A 21,854-nucleotide genomic window follows, 5' to 3' on the forward strand; every position below is an offset into this window, starting at 1 on the left:
CACGGAGCCAGTGGGAGCGTCTGAGGGCAGAAGCCAGCTGTGAATCTGGAGGTGGCAGACAAGACAGAGAGGCCTGGCATCCCTCACGATAGCGAAGGCTGAACTTCGACAGACAAAAACGGGGGAGGGCCCAGCGACACTCCCGTGAAAGAGTCTCATCTCACACGGACTTAGGAGCCCTGAGTTAGAGGCAGGGAAATGGAGGCTCAGAGCTGAGATCCAGATGTGGGTCTCACTGGCTCCAGCTGTGCTTCTGCCGGCCACACGGTCCCAGTCAGCAAGGAGGGGGCGGCCCTCCTTGTTCTGGGGTAGCCTGTGTGCCGCACTCGGACCATGGCGGGCTGGCTGTGGAAGGCGTGAGGGACTTGAATGGCCCTGTTGACCTCCACGGGATGGCCGCAGCTTGGAGCTCTGGGACACCAGACATCATCCGGAGAACAGCAGGATGACCACTGCCTAGCATGGGGCGGTGGCTTTATTACCCCTTCAACGAACTTTCCCACCCAGGCCACACCCCTTCCTTCTCCCAGGTTTGTAAGATCCGTGAGGGAGCTCTTCTGTGCCCTGCACAGCATCTAGCAGACTGCGGTGAGGTCTTGCAGTATTCAGTGGCACTTAATAAGTGATCACCATGCCAGAACTTCATGGGGAGCTCCGCTTGCTTGGCTCCTCCATGGACACAGGGCCCTCCCACGAAGCTGACTTGAGAGCAGCGCTCTCATGGCTTTGATCTGGTGCTTTGTTTTCCCAAAGCTCAGCCTTCAGGGCAGCCAAGACCGGCGGCTTGAAGGGCTAGTCTAACTTGGAAAGCCACAGGTGACATTTGCAGCTGGCTCAGACCCTGAGGTTGAAGCCCTGTGCGTGTAAGGGTAGCTTCTGGCTGGGGCTTTGTTTGCTGTGGAACACAGACTTCCCTTGGGGAATTCAGGCATGTTTTCTTTCCTTTCCCCAATTCCCCCCCCCCCCCCCCCCAGAAAAAAGCTGCAGCCCTAATTTAAGTGGCATCTGTTGACTTTAAAGAACACACACTTAATCCTTACCCTGGAGAACCCTTGCCACGACATGCAATGCCTCTTGGTTTTCAATCACTGAAACACAGGGAAAGGCCATCTGTTTTAGTAGATATGTTTTAAATTGTTTTGGCCACCGCTCCCTAGGCTTTCAGTGGCTGTCGATAAAACTCTATCATTTCAATTTTTGACCCTCCTGGTCCTAGCTCAAGGGTCTTTCTAGATGACACCTAGAACGACAACAACCAGGGGGCCAGGTTCACATGCACGTGGTTTTACTTTAGTGTTTGCAAAGTGGAGAAGCAGCAAGTTCTGACATTTATTTTACCTTTTAAATGTATGCATGTCACAGTTTTTTCCGAAGAGGATATAAAGTGATATGTGAACAAGGGCAAAACCTTGGGGGGGTGGTGGCTCAAGGGGAAGAATGGCGGGAAGATGAAGCCGAGCTACAACGGGGCCCCAAAACAAAGCTGCACAGCCATCGTGACCTGCCCCCTGGCCTCCTGGAGCCACACGTTTGTTTTTCAAGTTTCTGAGCTGCTATTGTAGTCATGCGTGTAACAGCGATGTTTTATCTCAAGGCCAATTATTCTGGAGTCAAGATAATATAGATCTCAGTAACGGGTCTATAATAGATCTTCCTAAGAAGGGCCCTGAGCTGTGATTTGTCCGTAAATGGCATCATTTCCAAAAGCGGACTGTTAAGAGTCTCCTCCGCCCATGTCTTTTGAGATCTTCTCGGAGCTACTGTGCTCTGAGCTTCTGAGCCCAGAAACTCATGGGGTCTGATTCTCTCTCTGAGCGGTAGTTCATCTGGACTGTCAACACAGACCCTCCAGAAAGCCTATCTTGGACACAACTTCAAGTTAGAAGGCCAAGGTAATCTTTGAGTTTGATGAGAATTAACTAAGTAGAAGGAAAAATGATCCTTTGGGAAAATATTACCTTAGCAATTGTGCTGGCTCTAGGTTCTTCCTCTCTCGGCCTTGAAAAATCTGCTCTGGAGGGAGGCGGGAGTGAAGACGCTGATGTGTCAGGCTTTCTGAGTTCAAATCCTGCCTCTGCCACTTTCCAGCTGTGCTCTGGACAAAGCTAATATCCCCGAGCCTCAGTTTCCTCATCTGCAAAATGGATACACTGGGCAGCTCTACTTGATGAGTTTGAGGGAAGACTGAGGAGACTGTGCAAGTCTTCCTCCAGGAGGGTGCTTGCTTTATCTTGGTACTCAGGAAACATTAGAATTTTTCCTTCTCATTTACTTTGCAGTGCACCATTGCTCTGACTCATGGAAGCCATGTTGCTAAGGAAAGGGCACAGGGGACAGGGAACCTCTACTTTTTCTCCTTGGCTAGGATGCAAATATCCCCAACTCTTCGTGAAGGCTGAGGGATAAGAGCGAGCCAATGAGAATGAGAAGGGCCAGCAAACATGTCAAGTGGCCGATAGGAGCTGCCAGTGTTTGTTGTTGCAACAGCTTCGTGTGGATGGATGGGAGTCATTAACATTCCACTGATAGGGGGTAAAAACCATCTGTGTTGAAAAGGAAAGTTTGGGGGGTGGTCGCCAAGGTTTATCTTTGTTTACTCTCCTGTTATGACTCAACTTCAGGGTCTGTTTCTCTTCGTAGGACATGATTTGGCTCATTACCACAGACTGTCCGGCTTGCTCACCAAATTTCTACTTAATTGGTTATCATGCGATGACCTGGCTCTCGAGAGCCCAGAGGCTTTGAAGTCCAGTCCTCAGTCTTCTTGGGCAAGGTCATAGTGAAACGTAGCATGAAACCTTCAAGGTGGTTGCCAGAATTATCACAGCAAGCATGGAGAACATACTGGTAAGTGTCTGGAATGGCTGTCCATGCTACTCTGCCAAGAGAGTCCAAAGTTTGGTCTTGGTCCAAACTCAACTTTTTCACTTGGGTCTTCCTTAGAAAGCACTGTGTGACCTTTTTTTCCAACCAGTATCTCCCATTCCAGTCATCTCGCAATAAACCAATTATCAATTAAGCTTTTTAGTGCCAGCCAGCTAACCTTGACCACCAGTTTCCCTGGCACTTTTGCCCATGATGCAAACTTTAACTACGTAAGGCAGAAGTGCCTAATCAAGAATATACATTTGCCTCATGACAGATGGGACACTGGAGAGGAGCTTCTGGTACTGCATGAGCCCTTGAACATCTATGCTTCTATTTCTTTGTTTTTACAAAAATGGGAGTAGGTGAAATTGCTAGGGCCCTTCTGAGCCCTGGATGGAGAGAACAGGGCATCCAGCTCAACTGTATCACAAACAATTCATCGTTCACTCATAAACAAGTCATTCTTTTACCTTGTTGCTAACTGTAATCAATCCCAGGTATTTGACATTTTTGGATCATTCAATTTGGCTGCATTGGGGGCAGGGTTTCCTTCTGTTGGGGTAAGAAGAATTTTCACCTGTTTGTGTTCAGAAGGGTAAGCATTTGTGATGACTCCCTGGGCTCTGCTTCAGGTAAAAAGTCATTTACTTAAATATAAAGAAGACAGTATCATAGACGCATTATGTACAATCTACATAGCCCTTAAACCAAAGCTCACTGCCTTATTTTTGACCTGTCCGGTATCATAGGACCCCAGAGCCTCCTGTCATATAGAAACTCCATTTAAAGATTGAGTATGTGTACACTGATTAGGTAAAAGCATCTGATAATTTTTGTTCCTTTCTTCCTAGAGTCATTTATACTGAACTTAAAACCAGATGCTTCTACCAAGCAGGCATGGAAAGAAGTGGGCTTTCTTTCTACTGAGCCATTAGCAGTTGGGTTGGCAGGGGGTTAGATCCACAGTCACTGAAAGGCCCATGTCTTGACTTTGAAAGAGAGACACATATTCTTGACCACACAACATATAAGGACGTGGGGGAGTCTCAACGATTAAAAAAGATGTGTCACAGGATCAGCATGGCCAAGATTGTTGGGTTGGCAGGGGAATGAGGCCTCCCAAGACACTGTCCATGGTTCTGAACCAGGCAGGGTATTTCGCTGGGGAAGGTGGGGCAGATGGAACATGCACCCTTGTTCCTAGGCCTGTGATCAGCATCATGAGAAAGGAAATGTCGTTCTGTTGGTCTGAACATAAAAATATAGGTGAAAAAAAGCCCTGGGACCTCACGGTGGTTCCCAAAATTTTTCTGAGGATACAACTCTAAAACACAAAAAATTCCTCAATGGCTTCTCCTTTGGGAGGCTTCTCAGGTTCTTGGATGTGAGTCAGTATGCAGTAACACAATAATAATATCAAACACATTTAGTGTTTATTTTGTTCCAGTCACTGTTCTAATCAATCTCTCTCACACACACATATGCATATACATATATGTTTCTATCAAGAACTTAAAAGAACCTTGACATGAATAATTTCTTCTTGGAAAATCAGATTTCAAAATATCAGAGATATATTTAAAAAAGGTCTTTCTTCAGAATCACTACCATCTCTTTGGTGGATATCTTCCAAGGTTTGTTTGCATGACTTAAATGTTTGTGTATGTTTGTATGTCATGAAGCCTGAAACCATAAAATGCCTAGAAGACAACATTGGCAGTAATTTCCTTACAGTAATTTACTTGTTTAGATAGGTCTTCTAAGGTAAAGGAAACCAAAGCAAAAATACATTACTGGGACTATATCAAAATAAAATGTTTCTGCACAGTGAAAGAAACTGTCAACAACAGAAAAGGCAACCTACTGAATGGGAGAAGGTACTGGCAAATGATATATCCAATAGGGGGTTAATACTGAAAAGATTACAGAACGTATTACAACTCAACACCCCAAAAAACCCAATAATCTGATTAAAATGGCAGAGGCTAGATAGACATTTTTCCAAAGACATGCAGACACATGGCAAGATGCTTATCCCCACTAATTACCAGGGAAATGCAAATCAAAACCACAAAGAGATATTGATCTTACACCTTTCAAAATGCTGAGAATCAAAAAGAAATGACAAGAGTTAAGGATGTGGAGAAAAAGGAACGCTCATACACTATTGGTGGGAACATAAATCGATACAGCCACTGTGGAAAATGGTACAGAGAGTCCTCAAGAAATTAAAAATAGAAATACTGTATCATCCAATAATTTCACTACTGAGCATTTACCCAAAGAAAATGAAAACACTAATGCAAAAAGATACATGCACTCCTATGTTCACTGCAATATTATTTACAATAGCTAAAATATGGAAGCGAGTGTCCATTGACAGATGAATGGATAAAGAAGACGTGGTCCACACAGAGACACACATACACACACTAGAATATCATGAAGCCAAAAAGGTCTGAAATTGTGCCATGTGCAACAACATGGACGAACTTAAAGGATAATACTATCCTTTTAAGTAAAATAAGTCAGACAAAAACAAACGAATAAACAAAAAGCAGAATCCGACCTATAAATACAGAGAATAAACTGACGATTGCCAGAAGGGAGAGGGACAGAGGGATGGGTAAGATAGTAAAGAGGAGTAGGAGAAACAGGCTTACAGTATGGACTAAGGAAGTCACAGGAGGCTCTCTGCTCTTCCCCTTTGACAGACAGCTTCATCTTCTGGTGCAGTATCAGCTGTGTCCCTGAGACACTAGGATAAAGGCTGGAATAAACACATTTGACCATAATGGGGGCCTGATCACCAGTGCTACTTTTAAGTCTAGCAAAGCAGATACTGTCTTCATCAATGACCCCTTCACTGACCTCAACTACATGGTCTCCATGTTCCAGTATGATTCCACTCACAGCCAATTCAATGGCACAGTCAAGTCTGAGAATGAAAAACTTGTCATCAGTGAAAAACCCATCTGTGTCTTCCAGGAGTGAGATCCCACCAATATCAAATGGGATGGTGCTGGTGCTGAGTAGCTTGTGCGATCCACTGGAGTCTTCACCACCATGGAGAAAGCTGGGGCCCACCTGAAGGGTAGGGCCAAGAGGGTCATCATCTCTGCCCCTTCTTTGACACCTTCATGTTTGTGATGGGTGTGGCCTATGAGAAGTATGACAACTCCCTGAAGATCATCAGCAATGCCTCCTGTACCACCAACTGCTTGGCCTCTGGCTAAGGTCATGCATGACAGCTCTGGCATGGTGGAGGGACTGAGGGACTGAGGACCACAGCCCATGACATCACTGCTACCCAGAGGACTGTGGATGCCCCCATTGAGAAGGGGAGGTGTGGTGGGCGAGGGGCTGCCCAGAATATTAACCCTGCTTCTGGTGCTGCCAAAGCTGTAGGCAAGATCATCCCTGAGCTGAATGGGTAGCTCCCTGGCTGGCCTTCCATTTTCTCACTCCCAGTGTGTTGGTTGTGGATCTGACCTGCCACCTGGAGAAAGCTGCCAAATACAACAACATCAAAAGAATGCTGAAGCAGCATTGGAGAGCTCCCTCAAGAGCACACTGGGCTCCACTGAGGACAAGGTTGTCTCCTGCAACTTAAACAGTGACACCCACTCTTCCGCCTTCAATCCTGGGGCTGGCATTGCCCTCAATGACCACTGTGTCAAGCTCATTTCCTGCTATGACAATGAATTTGGCTACAGCAACTGGATGGTGGACCTTATGGTCCATATGGCCTCCAAGGAGTAAGAGCCACTGGGCCACCAGCTCCAGTGAGAGCAGGAGGGAGAAAAAGGCCCTCAGCTGCTGGGAAGTCCTCATCCCAACTCATCCCCCAACACTCCCGACCTCTACACAGTGTCCATCTCAGACACACTGAAGAAGGGGAGGAACTGGCAGAGCCAAACTTTGTCACATACCATCAGTGAAGCATACTCTACCCAGCCAAAAAGGAAAAAAAGAAAAAGTCACAGGAATAAAGGAATATGTTTGAACGCGTTTGTATGTCATGAGACCTGAAACCATAAAACTCCTAGCAGAGAACACGGGCAGTAATCTCTTTGACACTTGCTGTAGCATCATTGTTCTACATGTCTCCTAAGGCAAGGGAAACCAAACCAAAAATACATGGGGACATACAACACAGGGAGTATAGTTAATAGCCACGTAATGGTTGCACTCGGGGTGAGCACAGCATGGGGTAGGGTTGTGGAATCGCTACGCTGTAGCCTACAATTCATGTCCTATTGTGTGTCAACTATACTGAAAAAAATGTGTGTCACACAGCCTGGGAGGAAGAAAAGAGGAGTACCTCAGCTGCCAGCTAGCCACATCCGTGCAAACTTGCAGACTGGGGTCGGTGGGTGGGTGGGTGGGGGGCTCTACTCTGATGAGTTGCTGATAGGCTGGGACTCCAGCCGTGGACCAGATCCCCGTCTGGGAGGCCTCCTCTGTTAATCATTGCTCAGCTCCCAACCAGTAGCAGGCACATTATTCAGTTAGTGCTTATGCACATTTGGTTAGAGGGTCATGATTAAGAAAACAAACCATTCATAACACAACTATAAACAGAGCTCTAACTTGCTCATTTGCTAATGGGTCTTCCCTGCTTGGCCATCACATTCCCTGCTGTCTTCATTCTTCCTGTAATTTAAGGCCCATGTATGAGACTTGCCTATTTGCCAGTGGGTCAGCCAGAATGGGGGGGGGGTGGTCACTCCCCCGCAAACAGCACAGAAAGTAGTACTGGTGGCATATGTGTGGTGGCCAGGAAGTTACAGGGAGACACACTTGGCAGCTCCCATCGGGGACCCATGCAACTCGCAACGGCCGGCATCTCTCTTTGCCTCAGCGCCTTGTCTGGCTACTAGAACCCGTGTGCCTACTTGGCAGGGCCACCCAAAGCAGGTAGGAGGTGATGCTGGGGAATTACCCGCTCCCTGGGAGCAGCCCTTGACCAAGGACCGGTAGCTCACAGATCCGACTCTATACTACTCCCAGAGTTCCAGGCAGGATGAGGTCCCAGGGCCCCGGAGCAGTAACTTACTCAAAGCATGCCCTCTGCTGGCTGCCTTCCCCACAAGTGTCCCTTGGGATCAGCTTCCAAATACACTGCAGATGTACAAAGCTTGGTCTCTGGGCCAGCGTCTGGGGGAACCCAAATTGAGACCCATAGCATACCCATCCGTGTTGTTATAAAACCGTCCTCCGAGCAGGCTAATGAACGAAAAACTAATCCTAATCAGGCAGGCTGCTCTGGGAGAGGCTCCTCCCCGGGTCTCCATCATCGTCTGGCTCTTGGTCCCTCCACCAAGAGCCTCTCTGCGGATCAACACCAGCTCGAAGGTCCTCGGACAACCTCGGAAAGGAGCCCAGGAAGAGGAATGGAGTAAAAGAAAAAGAGATACCAGGATACTCTGGGCTATTCTTATATGAATACGGGAACAAAGGAGTCCTCGGGACACACAGCTGTCTCTGAACTGCTCTGAAAAAGCTAGAAGCGCGGTTGGCTTCCCAGAGTCTTTGTTTCAAATTCAAATCAATTTAAAAAATCTAAATTAAAACAACAACAACAACAACAACACTCTTTTGGTGGTAGAATTGTTAGCTGGTGTGGCAGGGAGAGAACGGGACCAAAGACAGTAGACTCAGTACTTTATGATCAGATCTGGTTTTCACGCTCAGCAAAAGTGGAGCAATTAACCCAGGAAATCCTCTTATCGCCATGAGCAAGGTTTGCGATGGGTGATTGAGATAGGATCCCTTTCAGTTTCACGTAGGCAGTCCTCTGAAGCTTCTGGAGTTTATCAACAGCACAAGGCTTCAGGCTCATGGAAATGCACATCAGAAGTGATTCACACGTGTGCATACATACGCACACATACACAGACACATATTTTTATCCATCCATCCATAAATGATTTACTGAGAGTACATTCCCTGAGGTTTCCTGCTGTGTGGGAGGCATCAGGGGAGGTCCTGGCGGAAGAGAGGCTACGTCTATCCTCAGCTCACACTCCAGTGTGGGAGAACGATGTTCAGTCTTACACACACATGTAATGCCGCCAAGTGTGAAAGAGGATTTTTTTTTTTCAAATGGTAAAAGAGCAAGAGCGTGAAGAAACCAGTCTTTTCATATGGTGTGGCTGGGATGGAACTTTCTAGAGGACAACTTACGAGAAAAGCCCTTAATATTTGGTTCTCCCACTGACCCAGAGAACTCCAATATCTAGGAAGTTGTTCTAATTGAATGATCATGAATATACACACATTTGAGGATGTTCTTCGGTACTGTCCTAAAAAAGGAACAAAAGCACAAGAAGCAACCTAAATATCGAACAATGGGACATTGTTTACGTAAGTGATGGAATTCATAGATGGGAATACTAGGGATCTTTAAAATGTAGTTGGGAAATACATAAGGAGTTAGGACGAGGTTAATTTAGTAATGAAAATAAAAAGACTAAAAAATTATCACACAATCCCATTTTTAAATATCCATACTATTTCCCAGTCTAAATGTTCACTGATGTTTTCTTTGTGTGACAGCATTATGGTAGTTTCCATTTTTAAATTTTGGATTATCAGTGTTTCCTGATTCTGTACCAAGGGAATCTCTTACTTGATAAGAGAAAAGGGACAATTACTTAAAGACAAGGCTTTTTAGGTCAGTGAGGAATAGTGAGGATTGGGGATGAAGTCTCCACCACACATGCGAGGGTGCCCACACTCTAAGTACGGATCAGCTTTGACAAACAGGAGGTCAAGAGAAATGGCTCGTGCTAGCTGATTTGACAGAAGAACAAGAACGCAGGCAGACTTTTTGCTTAAAAGTGGTGAAAATTGTCTCTTAATGCCGGTGGTGCTAGAACACACATTTTAACGGGCAGGGGTTGGGGGATCCCATAAACTAGGCCTTCTGAGAGCCCCGTCCCCGGAACTCACGTCGCACAGGTAAGCATCGTCAGAAGGAATGGTTCAGCCCCGCTTTCAAACATCCACCTAGAGAAGTTTCCTTCTCTACGTTTCCTGGTGAAACTGTGCCTCACGCTGCAGAGGGGGAAGGCGACAGAGCCAGAAAGAGGAGGACGGTGGGCAGGGCGACACAGCATGGGACCAGGATGAACGTTACAGTATCCAGCTGGTCACTGTACTTTCCCATGTGGTTTCTGTATCGGTTGGTGTTCATGCAGTTGAATGAACATTTAACCCAGATACAACTAAGGAGCAAGGGAACTTACTGGCTCAGACAGTTGGAAAGATCTAAAAGACGGCTTCATTCCAGGGTGTGAGAAGTGCCATCGGGATCCTTCTCTCTACTGCTGTCCCTGGGTCTGCCCCACTCTTAGACCTGCCAGGCGCCTCCCTGTAGCTTCAAGCACATGTCTTCACAACACCACGTCCGAGGGTCTGATGTCTCATAGGACAGCTTCATTGCCATACAAGTCCTAGGACTTCCTCTCTCCCACTGGCCCAGACTGGGTCCTGTGCCTATTCCTGGCCAAGCAATGTGACTTTGGGGCTAACACTTTGGCTCACGCCTCAAGCCCAGGCTCTGACCAGCATGGGAGGTCTGTTCCACCTGCTGTACTCAGAGTGAGAAAGAAAGAAAAATTTCCAAAACCAAAATGAGGATGGCATTACTAGGAAGAAAGAGTGGATGCTACAGAGTGAAAAAAAGTGTTGTTGACTAAATTGCTATGTTTTAGACGGAAAAATATATATTAGGTGAAAAATATTCTCTTTGGTTATTTCTAAATAGATAGACATTTGAATCAATCCAGGAATATTTCCTTTCCTGTCTTAAGACTTATAAAAAATGTTTTAAAATATTTTTTAAAGAATTTATTTATTTGAGAGAGAGAGAGAGACAGAGGGGCAAGGAGAGCAAGAGAGGGGGAATGGTCATAGGGAGAAGCAGACTCCCATTGCACAGGGAGCCTGATGTGGGGCTTGATCCTGGGACACCAGGATCATGACCCAAGCCGAACGCAGAGGCCTAACTGACTGAGCCACCCAGGTGCCCCGTTTTATAAATTTTTTAAAAAATTTATTTATTTGATAGACGGAGATCACAAATAGGAAGAGAGGCAGGCAGAGAGAGAGAGAGGAAGAGAAGCAGGCTTCCCGCTGAGCAGAGAGCCCGATGCGGGGCTCGATCCCAGGATCCCGGGATCATGACCCAAGCCGACGGCAAAGGCTCCAACCCGCTGAACCACCCAGGTGCCCCCCGTTTTTAAAATTTTTATTACTCTTTGGAAACGGTTAAGAACTTGGTAATTTATATTACCATTTTATGCTTATAAATTAATATGCCCATGTATGACACTATAAATCCTAGAAATTACAGAAAGATACAAAGAACAAGATAATCACCCCTAATTCTACAACCCAGAATATCAAGTATTTGGCAACTCTCCTTTCACTTTTTTATACGTATTTGGTAAACAGCTGAGATCGTACTGATACGCTATTGCCTACACTGCTTCTCTCACTTCATTTCACAGAATAAGCTCTTTATCTCAAACTTTAATTTCTGATGGCTACAAAATTTTGTTATTTTTAGAAAGCATTTTACTATCATGGTGTATGCTATATTTAAACGCTGATCTGCGTTTTTATATATATATATTTAAAGATTTGATTCAGAGAGAGGGAGAAAAGAGCATGCAAGTGGGTTGAGGGGCAGAGGGCGAGAATTGCAGACTCCCATCCAAGCAAGGAGCCTGACGCGGGGCTCGGTCTCATGACTCATCATGAGATTATGACCGGAGTCGAAATCAAGAGTTAGATGCTTAACTGACGGAGGCACCCAGGTGCTCCAATTTCTGGGTATTTTTTAAGGCTCCCTTATCATAGCAGAATAATTTAATTAGAAAAATGGCATATTCTCCACATTGCAACTGAGAAGTAACACCTGAATCTGATCAACTTTCAGCTAAGATAGCTTTTTACTAAATATCCGGAATAAATGGCTTCCTTAAGAAAGATCTTGCTTCTTCAAAGGAAACATCTCCCAAATTATTTAGGACTTGTGCCACGACCAAAATTTAGATGTTGAATCTAAACTTTGGTCCACTAATGAGTTTTGGATTAAGATTAACCAGCATTCAAGGCAGGCTATGTTTACCTGCTTGACGGGATAATGAATCAATGACAGTTTTTAAGGGAGAAATGTGTGTTTGAACTTCCTCCAAGTAAGTTCTTGCAATGCGAACTTTTTAGATAAATGTCAAAACATCTGTACAGGGAGGGTTAACATATTGCAATTTTGCATGCTCCTACACACAGAGTAGCTGACAAAACCCATTGGAGGAAACAAGGTGGACTAGAAGATTCCGAATAACAATTGATTTCATCTTCCCTGACAGTGTAGCAGCCACCAGAACCACATGTCTCCGATTTTCCATAACGATTTTCAGTGGAGTTGGATTTGGTGGATGGCCAAAAGGAGCATCCTGCTTACCGTCAGCTTCCTTCTCTAAAAAATGTTCGTTCAAACCCTCAAGATCCAGACATGCTAAACACAAATATAAATTAATCCAACCTGCCACACCGCCATTTAACTGTAGCAGTGCACAGAGCTGGGTGTGTTGTTGAAATAGTGTTTTAAAAAGTAATAGATTTTTTTTTGGTTTTCATCAGTCGCAAAAGGACTATAAAGCTATTTTTCTGGAACAATGTTCTCTGAATGCTGAACTTCTCCCGTTACTCAGTCCATCTGTCTTCATGTCTCAGCCAGAAGTGCAGATTTTACAGTCCAAAGTGGAATCTTTAACCCTCCCGGCCAGCAACATCTAAATCCCATGTGTCAGACTCACACTCAAACATTGCTCCAGAAGACTGGAGATGACTATTTTAAGCAAACAAAAATTTTACTAAGTTGAAAATGAAAGAGCCAAATTCCAAAAAGCATTACACACAAAAATCCCCCAGCTCTGCCTTTCTTACCCATCAGAACTGTGTGTGATTTTTCTGGGTTTCAGGATTTCAACACAACTTTTTTTTCCCCCCCAATACAGCCTTCCCTGGCTCTTGGTTATGGTGACATGATATGTATTCTGAGTTATGCGGAGGAGTCTGCATGAACACGTCCTTCCAGAGAAAAAGTGACTTTCTTTTTTCGGGAAGCATTTCCCCAGAATATACAGATCAGTGGGGAGCCTGGGGGATGGCACGTGGCCTTTATAATCAGCGGTGGACCCAGGTGCCCCCGGATAGTGTCTTCTGGCTTTCTACTCCACACCTGTGGAAGGGATTTCCTTTCTCTGTGTTTCCCTCACTCTAGACTCAGGTGAAGACATAGGGGATTTAACAAGGAATCAGATGTCACCATTGGTCTATGATCACAAGTCAACACACCACTTGATCTCACTTCATTTTTGTTTTTTAATGCGGAGAAGGCGCTAGAGGAAATCTACAGGCTTTGCAGAATGAAAAAAGACTGCTGGAAATTCTATTTGTAAAAGACTAAATTCCTTAGACTTAGTGAACATTGAGAAAAGATTTTAAAGTAAGGCTTTTCCAAAAAAACCCCACAATACTACTTGGTGATAACATAAAGTTGGGAAATATAAAGCATGAATAAAAGTGTTCCATAGTCCTACTAATCACCATACATAAATACTGAGCACATCTTATTGTATATTATATATTAAACAAACATTAAAATAATGACTATACGCTATATGGTTTTGTTCTTGGCTTTAATTCGAAAGTCTTCTATTTTCTGTCATTGAACATTTTGTGAACACATACATTTACTGTCTACATTATATTCTATATAATGGATAAACTACGATTCAACTTTTCTCTTTTTACTGTGTATTTGTACAGTCTAAAGTTCTATGCTAAGATACATAATCCTTTAATAGACACCTTTTATATGAACCCTGGTTATTTCTTTATCATAAATTCCTAAACAGAACTTCAAGGCTCTTGAGGGCCAAATCCCTCTCCAGAAAGTTCTATCAATGAACCCTTCCATTGACATGAAGTAAAAGTGTCCACCCTGCTACCCTCATCAGCACTGAGTACTGAGTTTAAAATATCGTTTGCCAGTTAAAGAGGCATGTGCTAAGATTCATTATGGGGAAGAAATAGTGATTGGGATCAGAGGGGTCAGGACATTTCCATTTTAGAGATAAGCAGAGCCCAGTAGTGGGCAGGCTACTTTATCACCGGGCACACCGATAAAGAATCCTGAAGTCAGACCTTCTAGATTCAAAACCTGGCTTTGTTATTTACCAGCTGGGTGGTCTTGGATAAGGTATTTACTAACCTTTCTGTGTCTCCATTCCTTCAGCTAACAATCTCAAGGGCTATGAAATTTATTTTTTCTAAATTTTTTATTTTTTATAAACATATATTTTTATCCTCAAGGGCTATGAAATTTAAATTAGATAATGCAACTATAAGGTTGCGGCTTAGCTACCATTCTGTTACAGTGGTGACAAATCTGTAAATTGTAATAATTAGAATATCATTTTTGTAGCTAATTAGCACATTAGTGCTATCAAAGTGCTTTCATGCACATTTACTAAATTTCATTTTGAAGACCATTGTGGATGTAGTCAGGGCTTGGTAGGGCTAAACCCTTTTCAGAGATGAGAGATAGAGAAAAATTGAAGCTGAAAGAGGTAATGTGTCCATGGTCCATAATGGGCAGAACCAGGATGATCCTGGCCCCCGCGTCTCCTGAGCCTGCACCGTGCACAGTGTCACGCCTTCCACTGGCACAGGACAGCCTTCAGCATCCCCGATGTGATCCTGAGATAGGTTAATTTAAATCAAATGCACGTAGAAGTTCAACTTTCTGTGACTAATTGAAGATTTCCACCTTGGGGTAATGATAGTCCACCTCCTGGGCCAAAGCAGAGTCATTTGCTTTCTTTGTGTGTTCAGACTGCTCCCCTTTTAAGCCCCAAGAACCCTGGGTCATGAGATGCCATTCATACAGCAAGCCAGGCTACTGGCCCTGCAAAAGGGCTGCTGATTAGAGAAATAGTTAAACGAGCAGATGATACCCAAGGCTCAACTCCCCAAACCCTGACTGGCACTGTAGCTTTTGTGTACATACAGAGTATGTGCGTGCACGGTGCGTCTTCCTTGGAGCCTCGTCCTCTCTACTCAGGTCTTCCAGATGCACTTTTTCAGGGCTCAACCCTCTCTCCTTATCTAGTGAAGCTGTCTGGAGAAGGAAATCTGCTTGGGAGGTGGTAGAAGACCAGTGTTAGCATCTGCTTTCCAAGTCAGCAATAAAGGCAGAGAGAGGTTAAACCACACTGTCCTGGCCCCTGGATAGAGAACCAACCTCTCAGGTCTCTAACAGAGATGGGGCCTTTAGCTTCTGACTCTCTCGAGCTCTCTAGAATGCTTCTTGGGTCAAGGGGAAAACTCAGGGTCCTGCACGTCATGTTGAAGAACCCAGACTTAACAGCTGTAGATCGGGAGAATCACTGTTGTTCTCCGGGGAGGGGAGTGCCATGAGTGACCACATGGGAGTTCCACAGGTGCCATCTGTGGAAAGGGGACTCCAGCTGGAACCAAGCAGTAAGAGCCGATGAAGACAAGACTCAAGTCTGAGGGAACAAGCCGGGAGGGGAGGCTATCCCAGAAGCCCCGAGAGAGGAAAGACAAGGGAAAGATCTGAGGGGATGGATACAAGAAATAATTACATAGAAATTTAATCCAGAGGCATGCTGAGAGATTGGATGTAGGAGAAGACAACTTCCGTGCTTCTAACAAAGCTGTGAGATGCAGTACGACTAACCCTGGAAACAACACATGAGGAGGAAGACGGTGGGGACAGAAGACTGAATCCAAACTTCTAGAATATCAAGGACATGAGTTCAGCCCTCAGAAAGCCCACAGTGGAGAGAAAATTTGGGAGCCCTCAGCTGCGGGGGGGCTGTGGATGTTGAAATCTTATGAAGTCCTGGGGTACCCCAGTGAATGTACTGGGGGAAATGGTCAGAGAGACAGGAGAACCAGGGAGACCGTGTTTAAGAAAGTTGAAAGGGTAAAGAGCTTAAAAAAAAAAAAAAAGACGATAAAGAGCTTTAAGGACAAAAATGTGCCTCAATAAGAGTGGAAAAATGAACACCGCATACAACAAGAAGATCTCGTGTTCTGAAGAACAATTTCAGGAGAGCAGCATGGGCAAAAGGCTTAATACTGTGGGCTACTTGAGGGGGAACTGGATAAAAATGAAATAATGGAGAGAGTGAACACGGATGATTCTCTTAACAACTTTCAATGCTCAGCAGAAAGGGAGACTAACAATAGCCAGCAGGAGTGCTGGAGAATTTTTTTTAGGTGAGAACCCAGAAAATAACTGAGTGAGGACAGCGAATAGGCCAAGTTCTTTGAAGAAGTAGGAGGGAAGGCGGTCAAGGTCAGTTTGGCTTTGACCAGGAGGCTGGACATCCCATCCTCTGATGCTAATTTTCAATTCCTCTATGAGCTGGCATTCTTAAAAGTGACATGGCTTCTGTAATTTTCTGGAAAATCTGGCATGAGCTGTGGTTCATGGCACAAAACAGAGGATGAGAATAGTGAGACACATAGAATTTCCATAAAGCACTCCTTTTCCATTGTTCTAAAACAGTTTTCTTCTCAAATACTGTGGCGATCAATGGCACTAGATGTTATTATACAGATTTCCCAATTATTTTGAAATTGTCTCATTCTAGTACTGAATCTATTGTTTCTTAAATTACTAATATTTTTCTTAAACACAGTATTTTAATCAGAGCTTTATTATAATGAGAAAACTCTTCTATGTCAGCTAAGTGATGGCCATGGCCAAGATTTGACGGATTCAAGACAGTTCAAGCAAAATACCAAAATGCCCAGTTGAAATGTCCCCTAGAGAGGGCTGTCTTGATAAATACATCTGAGTACCTCAATGTTCTTCCAACATAAGTAAGGGATCACGGAGTAAGCTGAATGATTTGGTACCCCTCTAATCAACTTGCTGGCCATGCAATTACTGAGTAAAAAGAACTCCCAACTTCAAAAAAGAAATTCTCCAGACACCTGAAATACCACCTCCTCAGTGTCCCCGCCAGAATGAAGAGATACATTCAAGATAAAAGTAAAAACCACATTCACTTTCAACCACATGTGATCTTTCTCCTTCTCCTGTTCAAGAATCTCATGTGTTACCGAATCAAGCCTCTTACTAGAAAAATAAACAAGAGAGGAGCAAAAAGAAGTTCTCAGGAACAAAAAAATATTAAGTACCTACTATTCATTTAAGAGACTATATGTAAGACAAGAAGGTGATACGCTCAAATGGGAGCCAAAACACGCAAACATAAAACCTTTCAAGTCCACGTCCAGCTGGGAGAAGTGAGCAGCAGAGATCTGGGTTGGGGGGGGGCAGGCTTTCTGCAACAGAGAGATAAACAGGGCAGCACCCCAGGAAGAGTTCTCAGATGATGGGAGATCAAAACTGGTTATCATAAGCCATGTCTTTGACAATTCACCAGAGGATAGCAGGTTAGCAAAGGGATAAGTTCAAGACTGTACAGGGCTTCTCGAGGGCTTGGCAAGAGCCGAAGATGCCTATAGAATGACAGAGATACGCCCACATGGATGAGAAGGGGACCCATGGTAGAAGGGCCTTGGGGACAACATGTGGGAGCTCTGACGCGGGAGCACATGGGTACAGCAGTTGCAGTAGTGGTAGTTAAAAAGCACACGCCCTTCAGCGTGGGACGAAAGCCCATTTTGTCCTAAAGACGGTCCTAGAAATATATAATAAGTCAACTAAGGAGGGCTAGAACCTAAAAGGTAAGGAAAATACTGTATCACAGGAAGAACGTTGGAGTTCAAGGTAGGATATGTGAATCCCAGGCCCAGGTCTATTAGCTGACCCTCCTGACTTCAGACAACTCACTCTGGCCATCTGCCCACTGAGCTCTTCATGAAGGTGGTGTGGACACACAGTCTTAACCCTACAGTTCTAACATCTGGATTTCATGTGATAACACTTACCTCATAGGGTTGTTTGGAGTATAAACCGACATAAAACACGTAAAATTCTTATCACGATGCTTGATAGAGAACAAGCACTCCGAGAAATGTCAGTTGCCTTTGACATACTATGACTGAGAATTATTTTAGGATTTGGCTGCTTTGCACGTGTGTATGTGACTCAGGTTGACAAATGCACAAGACTACCTGTCCGTTTTTGGGAGCTGAGTAAGAAAGTTTCCTGGTTGAGAGTCCACCTGCGAAGATCTCAGGATAATACACGTTTCACCCAAAAGCCAGAGTATGTCGATGTCAGGACAGCCTGACTTACACCTGCTCAGGTTTCAATGTACTCCTTAACCCCCCAAAGGGCCCCCAGACTTGAAAGCTGCAAGGCACTTAGAAGCAGGCCTGGCGGAGCAGCAGACATTCCTAAAGTATTAACTATTTTACCCGTCTGGTCACTGCTTTGAAATGATGGACCCTCCAGGTCATCACAAAGACGCGGCCCCTCTATAGTCAAGACAAGATGTGAAGATGTTCCATGCGTCCTTGTATTCTAAATGAAGCACACACAAAATCCTCAGCGGATTAGAAACCAAGTAGGCAAGGACCCTGAACAGTGTTCTTCCGCAGAGCTCCAGGCGCGGACTCATTCTCCAGAAATAACGACCGTTCGGAGACTATCATTACGTCATCATTACATCATCATCTCATCGACACATATGCTGGGGACAAACCTAGAGGTCTTCTGTTCAAATGCTGAGGATTCCTTCATCCAGCTGACAGGTGCTGGGCCAGGGGCCAGCAGTGCTGAGTGGGAGTGAGTTCTGGGCTCTCGGGAGGAGAGGTCACCCAAGAGGGACAGACGCAGACCCTCAATCACTATGCCAACCAGGTCCAGATGCCCCCGAGAGGGACCCAGTGGAAGTGGCATCGCTTCTCCCTTTGCCCCCCAAGACAAGCATGTGCCGCACTGATTAAATTTGTTTTTATAAAAACCAACTTCCATGTCATTTCCATCTACAAGACACCGAATAAACACACTTGTGGCCTTCCATATAGCTCTCTATTTCATGTTCTTACATTGTGGTCTTTTCAGGGGCTGACAGTCCAGAAGGCAGGACATGTGTCAGGAAACATGGTTCACAGGCCATTCAATTCATCTTTCCCAATGACGGGGCCAGCAGTGTGGACCGGCCCCCTGAGTTGGCTTTACCTACACAGCTGCAGGTGCTGTGTTTCACGGGGCTGGGAGGAACAGGGGTAGTATTACTAAGTACCAGTAACCTGCCTCTCCTTTTCTCGTAGGTTGTCTCATGTCGTCCCCCAAATCCCGTGAAAGCTCAGGACACCCAGTCCGCAGACTGAAGCAGCATTCTCACCGATCTTTTTAATTAATTAACCTGGATTAATTATAACAGCCAGAAACAGGAAGGAGGGGAGTGTGACTTCCTGACTGCAAAGTTCCCATTCTTTCCACCGTGTTATTCCACTTCAGACTCAGAGTAGGAAGATTTCTGATTACACTTTTCTCTTGGGACAACAGTTCTATAAAATGAAAAGCTGCCTGGGCCTCATCCATTCTCCTTACGGTGAGCCCTTGTCCACTCCTGCCGGATCCCATCAGAGGCGCCCAGGACTGCTGTGCATGCCTGGTGATTGTAACCTTCTGTCTGGAGGGTCACCAGCGCCTACAGGCTTCAGAGCACTTTGCTCATGGTGGAGGGTGAGGAACCAGAAGGAGATGATCAACATAAAAGGGAAGTATTGCATTGGATGATTTCCTTTTCATAATATTTTGAAACCTTGGTCCTAGTTTTTTTTTCTCCCTCCTCCCCAATGCTATTCTTGGTTTTCATTCCATTATGTTAAGTATATGTTCAAATAAAATCTTCAGAGATAAGAAAACATAGACTACAATTAGAAATGACATTTTATTCTGAGCACGGCAAGTTCAAAAGAAATGGACCGTGAGAATTGTCAGGGGACAGTGAGGGGTTCAGGATATCCGCTGTACATCCATACGATTGTCCATTACTTCGATTATGAATCTATAATGTGTCTTTTGAAATAGGAAATAAAATGGAAACTTACACCAAGGCAAACTTGGTTAGGACACTTAAAATAACTAAACCTTCCCACAGAAGATCAGTTATAAAGAGAGATGTAAGTAGAATAACACTTTTTTATATTGCTTTTAGTCCATACTTTTCCAATTTTATGTTCACACAGGCACATATAAAAAGGTACAAACTCTAATTAGCATGCATAACTTTTCTAAAGAAATGTGAGCACCATGGAAATAAAATGATTTTTCACATTATTCATATTTAAAGCATTTTAGGGTGAAACCTACATACAGAGATCAGCATGAAAATTATATAGTCAGTGGAAACAAATGTTTATCAAATAAAGATCTGTGTAACTCTCATCCAGGTTAAAACACACCCAAATTTCTCTTCCATGCCATGTGCCTGCTCCTAATTTTTATTTTATTTTATTTTTTTAAGATTTTATTTATTTAAGAGAGCGTGTGTGAGAGCAAGCCCAAGCAGGAGGGAGGGGCAGAGAAAGAGGGAGAAGCAGGCTTCCTGCTAAGCAGGGAGCCTGGTGTAGGACTTGATCCCAGGACCCTGGGATCATGGCTGAGCTGAAGGTAGACACTTAACTGACTGAGCCCCCCAGGATCCCCCCTAATCGTTAATATTTTAAAACAAAGTTATTTTGCTTTTCCATGTGCAGAAATGTTAGATCACCTTACACAATACAAGTTACTCAGGAGATCCATTACACATACGGGTTATATATATACATGCATGTGTCCATGTATATATCTAAAGATAAAAATACATTAATCTGTTTACCTAAGTAAGTCATAACTTCAGTTTGTGATGACAATCGTCACAGGACTCAATCATCACATGTCCTGGGCATCCATGATCTTAGACCTGATTCAGGTCATTGGGAGACCTCAAACAACAGGAAAAAAAAAAATCCAAAACCAATTTGGAGAATCATCATCATGACCATTTCTTTTAAAATTGCATGATTCAGGCGTGCCTGGGTGGCTCAGTGGGTTAAAGCCTCTGCCTTCGGCTCAGGTCATGATCTCAGAGTCTTGGGATGGAGTCCCGCATCCGGCTCTCTGCTCAGTGGGGAGCCTGCTTCCCTTCTCTCTCTGCCTACCTCTCTGCCTACTTGTGATCTCTCTCTCTTTCAAATAAATAAATAAAAATCTTTAAAAAAATAAAATAAAATTGCATGATTCATCCTTCATAACCTGGCACGTGGAAGAGGATAACTAAAGGTGTGGAAACGATAAGTGAATGCCATGCCTATTACCATCGCAGAAATAGACTGCTTAGCCATACATTCCTAAAAGTCTATTGACCTAAAAATAACACACTTGCAACATTCATATCATGTACTAAAACTTTTGCTTGAATTTTAAAAATTCAAATTCAAAATAAGAACCATCTGTTATTTATTGAATCCCTAATCTGTGAGGCCCTGCAGCTTCACTTGGTTCTACTTAGTCTTGTCCTTAATATTTTAAAGCACATGCTTACTTTAAAATATGTAGGGTATGACTAAATTACCCCCATGTGTGGATATGACCCTCAGTCTGAGAGCTCCATCCTGGTCCAGTACCATCCCTACTTTGGGATAAATTGCGCTCAAGTGGTGATTCTCAAAGTGTGGTATCAGGGAAACTTGTTAAAAAGGTAAATTGTCAGCTCTATCCCAGACCTACTGAACCAGGAATTTTAAGGATGGAGCCAGGACATCTGTGCTTCGATAAGCCTTTTGATGCTGACATCTGAAAGCCACTGCTTTAAAGACTGGGTTCTCCTCAGATTTTGTTTGTTCCAGAAAGTTCTCTGTACTTCCTTGAAAATGTCTCCCAGAACTTTTGTGGTCTGAGACCTAGACCTGTGTAACCTGGAGTTCATAGCCTGTTCATCTCAAAATTCACCAAATTGACTGTG

At 44.2% G+C, this 21,854-nt stretch overlaps 1 protein-coding gene and 1 pseudogene across 2 annotated transcripts in view; one reads left to right on the forward strand and one right to left on the reverse strand.

The window, feature by feature from the left end:
- Positions 1–21,854, reverse strand: part of CCBE1 (collagen and calcium binding EGF domains 1) — a 227,994-nt gene that overhangs the window by 64,257 nt on the left and 141,883 nt on the right. The gene's annotated exons all lie outside the window — the stretch shown is intronic.
- LOC132023734 (glyceraldehyde-3-phosphate dehydrogenase-like) lies at positions 334–6,630 on the forward strand (annotated as a pseudogene).

Source organism: Mustela nigripes, chromosome 8, assembly GCF_022355385.1.
Source record: "Mustela nigripes isolate SB6536 chromosome 8, MUSNIG.SB6536, whole genome shotgun sequence".
Lineage (NCBI taxonomy): Eukaryota > Metazoa > Chordata > Mammalia > Carnivora > Mustelidae > Mustela > Mustela nigripes.